Source organism: Copadichromis virginalis, linkage group LG18, assembly GCF_057382275.1.
Source record: "Copadichromis virginalis isolate Kocher_CV1m ecotype Utaka linkage group LG18, C_Virginalis_male_GT1.1, whole genome shotgun sequence".
Lineage (NCBI taxonomy): Eukaryota > Metazoa > Chordata > Actinopteri > Cichliformes > Cichlidae > Copadichromis > Copadichromis virginalis.
Genome location: NC_140635.1, coordinates 23151317 through 23165132, shown reverse-complemented (window position 1 = coordinate 23165132; position 13816 = coordinate 23151317). Strand labels below are relative to the sequence as shown.

At 43.0% G+C, this 13816-nt stretch overlaps 1 protein-coding gene across 1 annotated transcript in view; it reads right to left on the bottom strand.

Moving 5' to 3' along the window:
* Positions 1-6945, bottom strand: part of lingo3b (leucine rich repeat and Ig domain containing 3b) — a 47043-nt gene extending 40098 nt beyond the window's left edge. Inside the window, exon 1 of the mRNA XM_085439313.1 lies at positions 6741-6945. The gene's annotated coding sequence lies outside the window, so the exon portion shown is untranslated. The remainder of the gene's footprint in view (positions 1-6740) is intronic.
* Positions 6946-13816: the final 6871 nt, after the last annotated feature.

Here is a 13816-nt window from a genome sequence, read left to right as displayed (position 1 = left end):
ACGTTGCGGCCTGCCCTACCTGCGCTCGCAATAAGACCCCCAGTGCCCCCCAGGCCGGTCTCTTGCACCCTCTGCCAGTCCCCAAGCGCCCCTGGTCGCATGTTGCTTTGGATTTTGTCACTGGTCTACCGTCGTCATCAGGTAACACGACCATACTAACTGTTGTAGATCGTTTTTCCAAGGCGGCGCACTTTGTGGCGTTGCCCAAACTCCCGACTGCCTTAGAGACGGCTCGGCTCCTTACCGAGCATGTTTTTCGGTTACATGGGATTCCACAAGACATTGTTTCTGATCGGGGCCCCCAGTTTACTTCCCGGGTCTGGAGGGCGTTTTGTTCAGGACTAGGGGCCCGTGTGAGTTTGTCTTCAGGTTTTCATCCTCAGACGAACGGTCAGGCGGAGAGGGCGAATCAGGAGTTGGAAACCATGTTACGCTGTGTGGTTTCCTCGAACCAATCCACCTGGAGTGACCAGTTGGCTTGGATTGAGTACGCCCACAATTCCAGCACGTCGGCAGCCACTGGCGTGTCTCTGTTTGAAGCGTCGCTGGGGTACCAGCCACCATTACTTGCCATCACTGAAGGTGAGCTGGCCGTTCCCTCTGTTCAGCATCATATGAGACGCTGCAGGTGGGCGTGGCGCGCCACCAAGGCGGCTCTGTTGAGGACGACGGCGCAGAATAAGAGGTTGGCCGATCGTCGCTGCACTCCGGCCCCTGCCTATCGTGTTGGACAGCAGGTGTGGCTCTCTTCCAGGTATATTCCCTTACGAACTGAATCCAAGAAGTTGGCCCCGCGTTTTATTGGTGTCACGGTTCTGGGTCCGTTGGACCCAGTATTTTGAGTTTATTATGTTTTGGTTTTAGTTTGCATCAGGGATTGTTTTCTTGTTCTCTTGTGGTGTTTATGATGATGATTATGATTATTATTTGAGTTTCATGTTTAAGGATTTGTTCTCTGTTGTATCTCACGTTTAGTTTAGTTCAGGTTCCATGTGTCATTCTGTCTGTCTCTCAGTGTCAGGTCTGCGTCTTGGTGTGGTGTTCTCATTTCCTGTTTTATTGTGAAGGTCTGGGTCTCATGTGAGTGTGTTCAGTTTTACCTCTGTCTCGTCTTGTTGATCATTCCCAGCTGTGTCCACCACCTGTGTGTAATTCCCCTGTGTTTCTCTGGGTGTATTTAAGTCATGTCCTCCGTTATTGTAGTTGCTGGTCCGTCTGTGTATCTACCATGTCTCACCCGTGTGTTCTCCCTGCTGTCCATCATCATTCTCCTCTGCTCATTCTCATTCAGGTTTGTGCTTTGTAGTTTTAGTTGTTTCCCAGTATAGTTTAGTTCTCCGTGTTGCCGTTTGCCTCTCCTTTTGTGTCCAATAAATCACCTTTTACACCTTCACGACTGCCTGCGTGTGGATCCTCCTTTTCCTTTTCTACACGGCTCTTCTCACTCGCCGTGACAATTGGGCCCTTTTCGATCCAAGCTGTGTTGAATCCGGTGTCTGTTCGTTTGGCCCTTCCTCGCAACATGAGGATTCATAATGTGTTTCATGTTTCCCAGGTGAAACCGGTCCGGACCAGCCCTTTGTGCCCGCCTTCCAGGTCCCCGCCGCCCGCCCGGGTTGTTGCCGGCGCTCCTGCTTATGCCATCACGCGGATTATGGATGCCAGGCGTCGTGGTAGGGGCTTCCAGTTTTTGGTGGATTGGGAGGGGTATGGTCCGGAAGAGCGTGCTTGGGTGCCGCGGTCTGCGATTCTGGATGATGCTATGGTGAAGGAATTCCGCCGCCGGCACCCTGACAAATTTGGTCGGTCGCCGGGGGGCTCCCGTTAATGGGGGGGTACTGTCATGGCTAGACGGTCCTCACTGATCGTCTTGCCAATTTGTTGTGGTGTTTGTGTGTACTGTGTCGTGTTCTCCTCTCCATCCTGGGCATGTGTTTTTCTGCTGGAACATGTACTTCCGGAAGCTGTGGCACGGAACGGCAGTTGACCGGAGGGGAGTGTCCTAAGCTAGAATCATCGCACCTGTGCAGAATTACCTTGCCAGCGCAGACCTATTTAACGGGGCGGTTGAGTCACAACCAACGCTGGAACGTTGAACTAAACCGGGTAGCGTAGTCATGATTAGCATACCCGGTTTGTGAAGGAGAGGACGTTTTCGTTATTGAGCGTGTGTTTTTTCTCATCTGCCTCCAGGGTTCAAGGATTGGAGGAGCCGGCACCAGGAGTTGTTGTGGATTATTACTGCACTGTCACCGTGAGGAGAGGTCGCCGTATCACTGCACTGCCCTTTTTGGATTATAGACTCGAACTGTTAACTCACCTTTTCACTGTAAATAAATCCACTGTCATTCTGCAAGGAGTCTCGCACCTGAGTCCTTTAATCCAATTCACCATGACAAATAAAAATTGATACTCAGATATTAATCAATGCTAAAATTAATACCGGAGTCACTCATTTACAACAAACAGTGTAAACAACTTCACACAAACAAGTAGACACAAAGCTCTTCCCCTCAATAACAGGTGAAATACTGGACATTCATAACACTGAAACACTATCAGAGGTCTGTAAAGGTCCCGTTTCAACAGCATGGAAGTGCACATGTCAATATTAGCCATCTAACTATTAGCAGTTAACCAATAGCCACACTAGCCACCTGTTATCCTTAACGTGGTAGCTAGTTGACTTTAGTTAAATAAAAGATAAATAATTACTGTAGGCTGAACAGATCACGGGTGGAATATTGAGCCGTGACAGAGCAGATTACGGACATGTGGAGAATGGGCACAGTCAGAAGTTTCTCACTGTGCAGACCAGCAAGAAAACCATAGATGAATGTGTGGAGAACTAATCCAAGCAAATAAAGAGAGAAATCTGGAGCACAGCAGCCGAATCAGACAACTTCAGTCTTGAAGAGCTGAGGAGAAAAGCTGTAGACTGAGGTGGAGCAGTGAGAACAGTGGGTGAGATAGACACTGCAGGGAAGATGTGAACAAGATGATAAACTTTTCTACTTTTGCAATAATTTTTCAAAATGTGTTTCGTATTTTTTTAAAGCCAGTTGTGAGGTCAGTTTTAAAATACAGGCAGCGTCTGGTTCAATTTTTCAAAATAAGACTTGCTTGCAATTACTTCTGTTCTTGCAGGATGGGGTCAAAATTTTCAAAAACTGTATCAAGCATTGAGTATTTTCCTGGATATTGGTATTGAGTTTGAAAGTCTAGTACCTTGACCACCCTGGAGGGAAAACAACTGTACAGATTCTTCAGTGTCAGAGAAACACAGTCATTCACTTACAGTCACACTTTCTAGCCATCTGACAAATTCATCTTTTTAGCTCCAGTTTTGGTCTCTACCATCTCCAGGAAATCTTTAGCCCAGTGCTAAAGGTCACGTTAGAGCTTGTTCATTGACAGGCAAAAAGAAAAAAAAAAAAGAAAAAAAAAGAGCTTGTTCATTGAAAGGAAAGTGTGCTGCTGATGTAAATGAGCTGAATGAGAAATTGGGGCCGGGTAGAGGAACCTGGTACTTTTTAGGGTATCAATCAAATTGCATCAGTACTACGACTAAAAATTCATACAAAATCAGCCAGTGTCAAATTGCGATAACAGAGGGAGTCAAAGAAGAAGAAAGCAAGTGAGACGATGTGTTGAAGAACAAAAAAACATATGAGGCCGTGGCGAGTTGAAAATCGACTCAGATGTGGTTACACTTTTACTTTGCAATGTTTGTAACGCAAAATGCTATTTGCTATTCAACGGACTGCATCTAAGCACACACACTCCCACAAATGCATCCGGGGTAGCTTGGAGTTCGATAAGATAGTTGAACATGAGACAAGGACACTTGAAGATGCAGATACAGGGATGGAACCACTGACATTCCAACTGGCTGGCAGACAACATACTCTACTTCCTGAGATAGTACGTAACCTAACATGTAACCGTAACCAATAATCATCTACTCCTATAGTAGTTTGCAAAGCATGTGACAGTGATGTTAACACACAGACACTGTCGACCAAGGCAGCTGGTGTAGAGTGTAAAATGTTAAAGATAAGCAAATCTTTCAATAGTGGAATGTTGACTTATTTTGTTTGACAACATTTCAAAATTGTAATAAAGGAGGAGCAGACAACAGCTAACCGAATCGACAAAAGGTACTTTTGGATGGCGGTACTTAAGTCCAGGTTCCGGTATTGGTTTAAATGTCAAAGGTACCCAGCCCACACATAATAATGCTGAGTTGTAAGGCTTAAAATAGGCATTCATGTTCATTAAACATTGTGATCTCAGCTCTATCAGGTCTATGTTAGGTTTAGTTAAAAAGTCTCACATGTGTGGAGGAGTAACTTCTATTTTCTGAGAGTACAGGGTGTTTCAAAAAGAAGCAACCAATTTAAAAAGGCAATATATTTAAAAGTAATGAGCATAGAAGCTTGTGGTAAATTTTTAAATACAATATTAGTTTTTACATGTAAACCTTACAATGTTCTCAAGTGCTCAGTGTTTCCCCTTCCAGACAGACATATGTCCACACAACAGTCAAACTCGCAAAAGCACGTCTGCTCGGAAAAGTATGGTAATTGGCATAGATGTGGGCGAATAAGTCTTTTTCTTTAATGTGGATTTATCACAGACATTTCAGATAAGCTCGCTTCTACCACTAAATAAAGGTGTTTGGAAAGTCAGTTGTCTTCTTTACAAGCTCTGTGCCCACCTACTATAACATGGAATAATGGGAAAAAAAAGTTAAAATAAAATACAACTTGTACAAAAAACGATTTTCTTTTGTAAAGATTTTGTTTCCAGCAATGATCTCATCCTCTTCATTCTTTTTCATCACCTTCTTCCCCACGGGTGGCTGAAAACTATCACGTTGCCAGCATGTCCACTCACTGGAAAAACACATCTGCAATAAGCACCTGTCAACACAGAGGCCAAACAGTTCCACCCACATTCTCCCACTTTCCTGTCACACTCTCGGCCCTTTCTGTCCTAAATATCCCTCTGACGAGCCTTTCACTACATCACTTTAATCTCCTCCTGTTTAATTTTATGTCGCGCTTGCCTTCTTCATCCTTCTATTCGTGACATTCTCTTTCTCTTATCTAACTTCTCATTGATTCAACAGTGTCTCATTTCCAGTCTTGGTCTTTTCACACACTACGCAGACTTGGCAGCAGAGAGGACAGCGATATTATGCTTCAGGTAGTTGGCAAGCGTCTGCACTTAAAGGGTCATACTGATGGTGGGAAGGTGGGAATAAGTGCATGTCTTTGTATACGTGTGTGAAGGCTGGCTCATTACCAGTGGCGATTATAGAAAGAGGGTAAAGCAACAGGAATAGAGGTAGCTGAAGAGTCCGTGAGTGCAGAAAAAACTCTCAGACACAAACAGCAAGTTTGCCTGTATGCTGGGAGCTATCTGCCTGCCAGTAGTGTCTGAGTGAGTTCTTTTTCCTGTTTAGTTTTCAGGAAGACAAGACCGAGCAGCGATAAAGTTAGAAACCCAAACAAGTTAATGAGGAGCAGGAAGTAATGAGCTGATTCCATGATTAGAGGCATAATTCATCTGTACACTGAACACCCCACTCCTCCCAGATTGAGCTTCATATTTATGTATCTGTTCCAGATCTATCTGAGTGGTATTAACATGAAGTGGCTTGTATGCTCATGCTTCACTGCTGCTCCTTTGCTCATGGTTCAGGCAACCATTAAAAAATGGCCATGAAATGACCACCTATCCTTCACTTTCATTGTTGAGGAGACAGACAGAAAAACCAGCCAGCCATGATGTCCAGAGGGGAAGATTCAGGTAAAGGTAATTGCTTAGCAAGAGAATGAAACAGGAGATAGGATCAGGGGGAAAGGGAGAGAGGTGACAGTCTATAATTGGAAATGGAGAAAGGAGGAAGATGGTGGAAAAGGAATGAGACTGAGAACGAGGCGGGGGGTGTTAGATTCAAAGAAAAGGGGGGGGGGGGGGGGGCTGATAGCTAAAGCACCTAAGACATACTTGCCATATGCCCCCTGCCACAACACACACACACACACACACATTGCCATATGCCCCCTGCCACAACATGACATAACACATGACCACGCATGACACGTTACCACACATGGCATCCTGCAGTGTAGCATGGGTAAAGTAGAGCTATTCATGTCTCAGACCAGAGTGAACAAACAAGTCCTCACTTCAGCTGTTTTTCAGCCAGGTTATCATTTCAGATAAAAAAACAGACTGCAGACTGTGAGCAGAGCGCATAACTCATGTAGGTAATGTAATGAGCGATGTTATAACTAGAAGAGTCGGGCGATGTGAAACATGACAGCATTCCATCAGTGAAGGTTTATTAACATTCATCACTTGGTCAGCTTGTGAAGCCTTTTTAAATACCTCTAGCTGAGTGCACAATTCAGATAGGCGATAGTAAGAAAGCATGATCACACACACACACACACACACACACACACACACACACACACACACACACACACACACACACACACACACATAACCTCTCTTGTTCACTCTCTTTTCTTTCCTGCAAGTATCTAAGGGCAAGTAGGGAGCCTTGTCAGGATGGGTAGTCGTCAACCCTTAAGCCCAGCAAACGTGTACTGTTGCATTTCAAGTGTGTCTGCGCTCTATTTGAAAAAATCACAGTGGCTGTTGAGGACAAGATGTAAATGCCCGTGTGTGTGTGCGCGTGTGTTCTGCACAAGTTAACATACCCAGGGCTGAAGCGTGGTCCCTGATCCCTCCTCATCTGTCCAGCTGTGTGCGTATGTGAATCTGTTTTCCTGTTCTCGTTGGCCGCAAGTTTCTGACGCCGCTCCGCACGTGCGAGCCCTCCGAGCCTCAGGTCTCCCTCAGTCTGTCTCACTCTCAGACCTTGGCATCAGCAGCTGTACCAAACGTACCACTCATCCCCCTCTTCTCTCTCTCCTTCTCCCTCCCTCCCTCCCGCAGGCACGCTCGTGTGTACGCGCCTCCGTTCACTCCTTGTTGATTAACGTCCCAAAATAAGAAGGGGGGCTCACGCTGAGACTTTTCTCTCTTTCAGCCGGTCCTCATCAGCTGGTCAGGGTAGCCTTCATCTCCCTCCGGTATGGCTGTGGGATTATGAGGAAAAGAGAGGGAGGAATGGGGAAAGGAGCGTGCTGTTGCTGTTGCCTCTGCCTCCTTCAGTATGAGCGCCTCTCTCTCGTTTAGCATGCTTTTCATCTCTCTCTCTCTCTCACCTCTCTCTCGCTGCTCTCTCGCTCTTTATCTCTCCCCAACCCCCTCCCTCCCTCACTTTTCTCAGTCACTCTCTATCTGCTACTGCTCAGGCTGTTAGGATTCACAATTCAGTGTGCTGCCGAGCGTATGGCTGAGGGAGCCTCTAAACAACAGGGCTGGATAAAGAATAAAAAGAATGACAGCAAAGATTAGAAGACAGAAAAACAGCAGATGTATTTGTAAGAATAGATAAGAGGATTAGTAGTGCTCCTACTACTACTGCTAGTACTGCAGTCATTTAGAAAACAGTAATATTAAAGGTAATTCTAAGACTTTTCTAATAATCCAGCAAACATGGGTTGTACATGTAAATCACAGTTAACCGAGCTCAATTTGCCAGTATTTTAATTTACTCCTTTACACGATTCGTAGTCGTTTCCTACATCATCTAGGTTGCTCTCTTTTTATCACTGATTGCACTGAATGATAACAGCCTTGCGAGGGTGCCAGCAGGTAGAGGAAAGTGCCGACTGACAATGTGCATGGGCTTGATAACAAATGATAAGGGCCATTCACTGCTGTGGCTACATCTGAATCAGATGGTGAGGTATATGTCATTTTGGGCTAGAGTTGCATTTGTGAAAAGTCCAACTCCAAATTCTTTGAGACCTAGCCTCAAGTACCCTCGGTGCAGAGGTCCAATCTCCTCTTCTTATTAGCATTGACCTAGGAACAACTGCAATTCATCATGCTAAACAGTGGGAATGTGAAAGGTGACCTTTAAATCTTAAAATAAAGGCATGAAGGTGTTGCATCCTGCTGCAGCAGCTCTATACCAAATAGCACCGAGCTGCTCCTGATTAAAGACAAATGGTGAGTATAATATACAAAAAGAGGATTTATGATGAAATGTCATTCTTCCAGTGAGTTTGTTCTTTTTAATCACCTCCCCCATTTTGCCTGGAGCATGCAGAGAGAGGGAGCGAATGAGAGAGGAGGAAAATAGACATTTTTATTGTTCGGTCCTGTTGCCTTGTCAGGGTAGATCAGATCACAGGGAACTGAGGTTGAAACACACACACACACACACACACACACACAGAAACCCATTCTTCGAGCCTGACTGCCCCTGAGGTCAGTTAACAGCTCATCACAGGAAAGGAGAAGTCTGGCCTGCGACCCCGAGGCCAGGGGTTGGGCAAGTCATGATGCCTGGTGGAGGCCAAGTCCAGCAAACACCTACCACTCCCACCTCTCAGCCAATCTGACCTGCCTGCCCACACACATACATTAAAACATCAGATCACGTGTTCTTCCTTTGCTGAACCCCCAAAAACATTATAGATAATATTATAGATAACTAAAAAAAAAATTCTTCTTTAACCAGAATGCCTTCTGGGTGAGGTGTTTTGGATATGTCTTACTGGGAGGACTCCCCGGGGTGGACCCAGGACACACTGGAGAGATTTTCCCTGCTGGCGGGCTTGAGATCACCTCAGTGTCCCCCAGGTGAGCTGGAGGAGGTAGCTGGGGACAGGGAGTTTTGGGCATTTCTGTCTAGACTGCATAGATGGATGGATTCTTTTCTTCCTTCCTTAGCAACACTTTCCTCAAGGAGCTATATACTGTAATGTAAAGACTCTCCAGTAATTCTAATACTTGCTGTAGTGTCAATTGATACTATTATGATATCTATGCAAGTGTATTGCATTTACTTGACAAGAAATGAGTCTTTTCTCTGAATTAACAAGATGTCTTAAAATTGTGAAAGAGTCTTCACTGACTTGAAAGCTTGAATTATTTAATGTTCCTCATTATTATAGGTCTCTGCGGTGACCAATAGTTTGCATGTAAGAGGCCAGCTTAAGATAAGAGATAAGATAAGATAGAACTTTATTAATCCCTCGGGTGGGTTCCTCTGGGAAATTCGACTTCCAAAAAAAGCACAGCAACGACCAAAGTTACAGTTACAGAACTGTTATATATATATATATACACACACACACACACACACACACACATATATAAATACAGAGACAAATATAAATAAAATATACAAAGGGGATAAATAGAATAAATAGGAATAAAAAATAAAAATACAAGTGAATTGCACATTTCAAGTATTGAGTCTATTGCACTGTTGACTATTTACAAAAAGTATTGCACAAGGTATTGTACAGTGAGGTGCAGAGGCACTACAGCTTAGTTGTTCCCCCCTCCTTTGTCCTCCTGTTTCCCCTCCCTCTCCCCTCCAGGGAGGAGTTAAACAGTCTGATGGCGTGTGGGACAAAGGAGTTTTTAAGTCTGTTAGTTCTTGTGTTTTTCTCCTGCTGTGTACTTTATGAACAATCTTCCAGTTTTGCAAATGGTTCAACATAAAACCAGAGAATAAACAAACAAATGTTTCTCTGTAATACATTTAATCACTGCCACTGTGTAACCCATGTCCTCTACAGACTCTAGGCTGCTACAGAGGTATTCTCATTTAGCCCTATTCTGGCGCATCAAGCTTGCAGAATAGTTTATCTTCAAGATGTGAGTGTAAAGCCAAGACTATTGAGTATTAAGTATATGCCAACTGTTCCTCGGCTACATTCCCAAAGTGTTTGTAGCCTGTGCTCTGCTCCACATTACCACCATGGTGAAGATGGAGACTTTCAAACAGGAACTTCAGGTGTTTTGGATTTTGGAGTGTACCAAGCTGAATTCAAACAGAGGGGTAACCAGTACTGTTTTATATAAAGATATAATGAGTAGATTTAATGTTTGTGTTTCAGTGGGAAAAGTCTAGAAATGGTCATTTGAATGTCTTTATGTTGTTTTTGGATGAAAATGTCAACTACATGAGTTAACTGATACATTTCCATACATGGTTTGATCCTGGTGTAAGTGGGGTATATAGGACAGGGATAGATTCTCCTTAGAGAGTTCAGTGGAGCGCCTCATTATTAATTTGCTGGCTAGTTCCCCAGTAGCCACAAGCCTTGCCCTGGGTTTTGTTTTGGTCAGTTGCCAAGCTTACTTATGTTCTATTGAACAATTTGATACATTTTGTGTAGATTTTCTTTATTTTTTCCACATAAAACCATCCTGATCCGCTTTGTTTATCTGGTAAATACTGTAAAAATCGAGAGGAGATACTTCCTGTCTCCACATGCATTTATTCACTCCAACAAATTGTTCTAGCTAAGACTGATGGCTGCAGATTTACCACCTTTCATGAACACCACACTCTTCTTTAGAATAAAAAAATAAAAATTAAAAACTTAAAATTGTGGAATTTATTCCTTGGGTCTGCCTTAAACAGCGGTGGATACACTCATGTTGTTGTACAGTGATATGTGCACAATGTGCCGTCACAGTGGGTGCAGAGTGTTAGCATTAAGACTACAAATGCTGTGGGTGACACACTGAACCCAAGTGACAGTCTTCTTTCTCGAAAGCCCACATTTGGGAGGAATTTAAGTTGCACTGACATTTTGGACAGAATACGGTGGCATTTGAATTCTGAGTGCAGGTGGGACGTGGGTCAGACATCATTGTATCAGATGGCTTGGAACAAATATAAAAGGAATTATCGGGTGGAAACCAAACCTGCATAATGGAGCTAGGTGTGACTAAAAGCTACTGCAAGGAAGGTATAACTAGCCAAATACAGGTGAATGTATATAATAAATGGAGCTGTTTAGCATAATTTTTTTAATGTTCAAACCCAACAGGGTTTTTTATCTCGCTTGGAAATGATTCAGGCTAACAGCATGAATCACAGGCTTAGGCTTACTCCAAAATATGCAAATTAATTCCACAACAAGAGCAACTTCTTACAGAAAACAGAAGATTTGATTAAACATGAATATATATTAGCTGTCTCTTCTGTGTTTGTGTGTGTTCCAGTCTTTATAACCCCTGTAAGCAGCTGTGTCATGAAACTAATCACCGCCTTGTCCATTACTGTTGTGTTTGGCAACTTCTCTACATTTCAGTCTGTTCAAAAAGCTGACCATCAAAAGCCGGGGGAATTTTTATCCGTGACTGTGGTACACTGCCAAAAATACCACCAGCTGCTTGTATTACCTGAGCTATTTCCCATCAAGTAACTCTATACTGGGGATGTCAAAGTCTGAAAGCATGGCGACTTATGTGTTAAAAATGTACACATTTATTGCTCGGTAAGCAAAGGTCAAGTCCTTCTTTTTCTCCAAGTCCATTATAGTTCAATAATTTAATAGCTTAGGGTTACAACCACCTTTAGCATAAATAATTGGAAGTAATCGTTTTTCTGTAAGACTTTACCAGTAACTCACATTGGGGTTTTTTTGTTTTTGTTTTTTTCACTCTATTACTCTATTATTTATTAATATCTGCTTGGTCAAGAATGATATGCCAGTAACTGAAAGCAGAGGACTTTGACATGAACCACAGCCAGCAAACAACAGAAAAATCCAACTATCTTTGAAGAAACAGTGCTACCTAATCCATACATGAAACAAAACCAAGCAAAACAATGTGTTAAACCCAACTACGTAACTAAGCAACAAAAGGAGAAATGCTACAACACAAAAACATAGTTTGGCACTTCTGTTTCAGTGATCTGTACAAGGAGTGAGTTTTTTAGTTTGTTTGTTTTTAATCCTGTCCTGTCTGGCAGCTTTTGCAATTTGAATTTTGATCTGAATTCACTGCTGTGCCAAACACATTTTTCTTTTCCAAGATCAGTTCTATAATTTCTCTACAGGCTCCTCTTGTTCAGGCTTTATCTGTTTATTTCTTCAATTCTGTTTGTGTTATTTCAGTTATTACATCATAAGCGGTATACAGTCTGACAATGTTTAAGGTAGGACAGGCAGAAAAAAACAAACCCCCCTTACGTGGCAGGGTGTGTGAAACAGGGGCGTAGGAAAATTGGGGTGCAGATCAACCCCCTACTCTAAGGTCCAAGGATTGAACCACTGGCTATCTGATTCATAGTTAACAAGCTCTTCTTCGTTGTGGATGACGTTTTGCCCACTCTTCTATACAACATTACATTACCACAGCTCTCTTAAGATCCCCCATAACATTTCAATCAGGTTAAAGTCTGGACTTTGACTGGTTCATGCTTTTGCAAGACCCAGTTTCAGCCAAACTTTAGCTGTTGAATGGACAGCCTCACATATGACTCTAGAATACTGTGGTATGCAGAGGAGTTCATGGTCGAGTCAGTGATTTCAAGGTGCTCAGATACTGTGGTTGCAAAACAAGCGCAAATCAAAACCTCGTCACTACTGTGCTTGACAGTTGGTATGAGGTGTTTACGCTGTTTGTGCCAAACGTGGTGCTGTGCATTATAGTCATTATGACCAAGCATCTCCATTTTGGTCTCATCTGTCTTTTAATTTGTTCAGATGCAAGCTGTGCTGGCATGTTTGTTTGTTTGTTTTTTTTAATAGAAAAAAGGCTTTCTCCTGGCAACATTTCTAAACAAGCCATACTTCTTCAGTCTTTTTCTAATTGTACTGTCATGTCACGGTAGCGTTTAACGTGCTAACTGAGGCGTGTAGAGCCTGAGATGTAGCTCTTAAGTTTTCACAGAGTCTCTGTGCACAAGACTCCATATGTCTACATTAAGAGGTACTTTATACTCTCTTCCAAATATAACTCTAGTGTGGTATGAACTAAACTCAGCTATGGCTAACACAAGCCTTCAGGACCCTGTTTTTCAGTGGGTTCTGTGTTTAGCAGAAAAAGATATAGGAAGGAGTGAATTTACTGTTAAGAAGACTTTATTTTAAATGTTAAGACATGCCACTGGTCAACAGCTTCATCTTGAACAACTCTATTTTTTTTTAGCCTTTGCTGAAACTACATTGCCAGAACAACCTAAAGCAGAAAGTGCACAGCTGAAGGCTTGTTGCTTAATTGCAATTTCAATTATGTTTTCGTAACAGTTTTGACATTTTTAAATAAAACAAAATCAGAAGAAATTAAAGTATTTCTTCAGTTTCATATTAATTCATTTTGTTGACGTATTCTCAAAGAAATGCAGATGTTTGAATGTGAGAACATTTTAAGCAGCGAAAAGCCATACATACAAGTGGGTGATACATTTAGCGCTAGTCCACACCTGTGTTTATCAGTGGTTGATCTAGAAAAGTCTCTTTTCTTTTTTTTCTCAGACAGAAACACTTTATTTGTGTCTGACAATAACAAACTGACTGCCCTGTGGCTCAGCCTGTGTCTGAGAGAGGGCAGCTTACTCTCTGCTCTGTACCTGAGCCAGCCACGCCATGGCAGGTAATAACTTTGCTTTGGGTGCAGCCGAAAACAAAATGGATTTACGAGAAAAGGGTAACTTTTTTTGTCCTCTGTTGTTCACCTTCTCCGTGTTGCCTGTCTCATTCTTGCATGTCTGCTGCTCTTATTTGGCTGAGAGAGAAAAAAATCCCTGATGGCCCATTCATTAGCAACAAAATTAGGGAAGAGAGGAATAGCGGGTAACTGTGATGCTGTCGGCAGTACAACACTTATCTGCTCTAGTGTGCGTGTGTGTATGTGTGTGTGTGTGGGTGCCACTGAGAGTCTTATCAGTGGAAACAGACCTGGACGT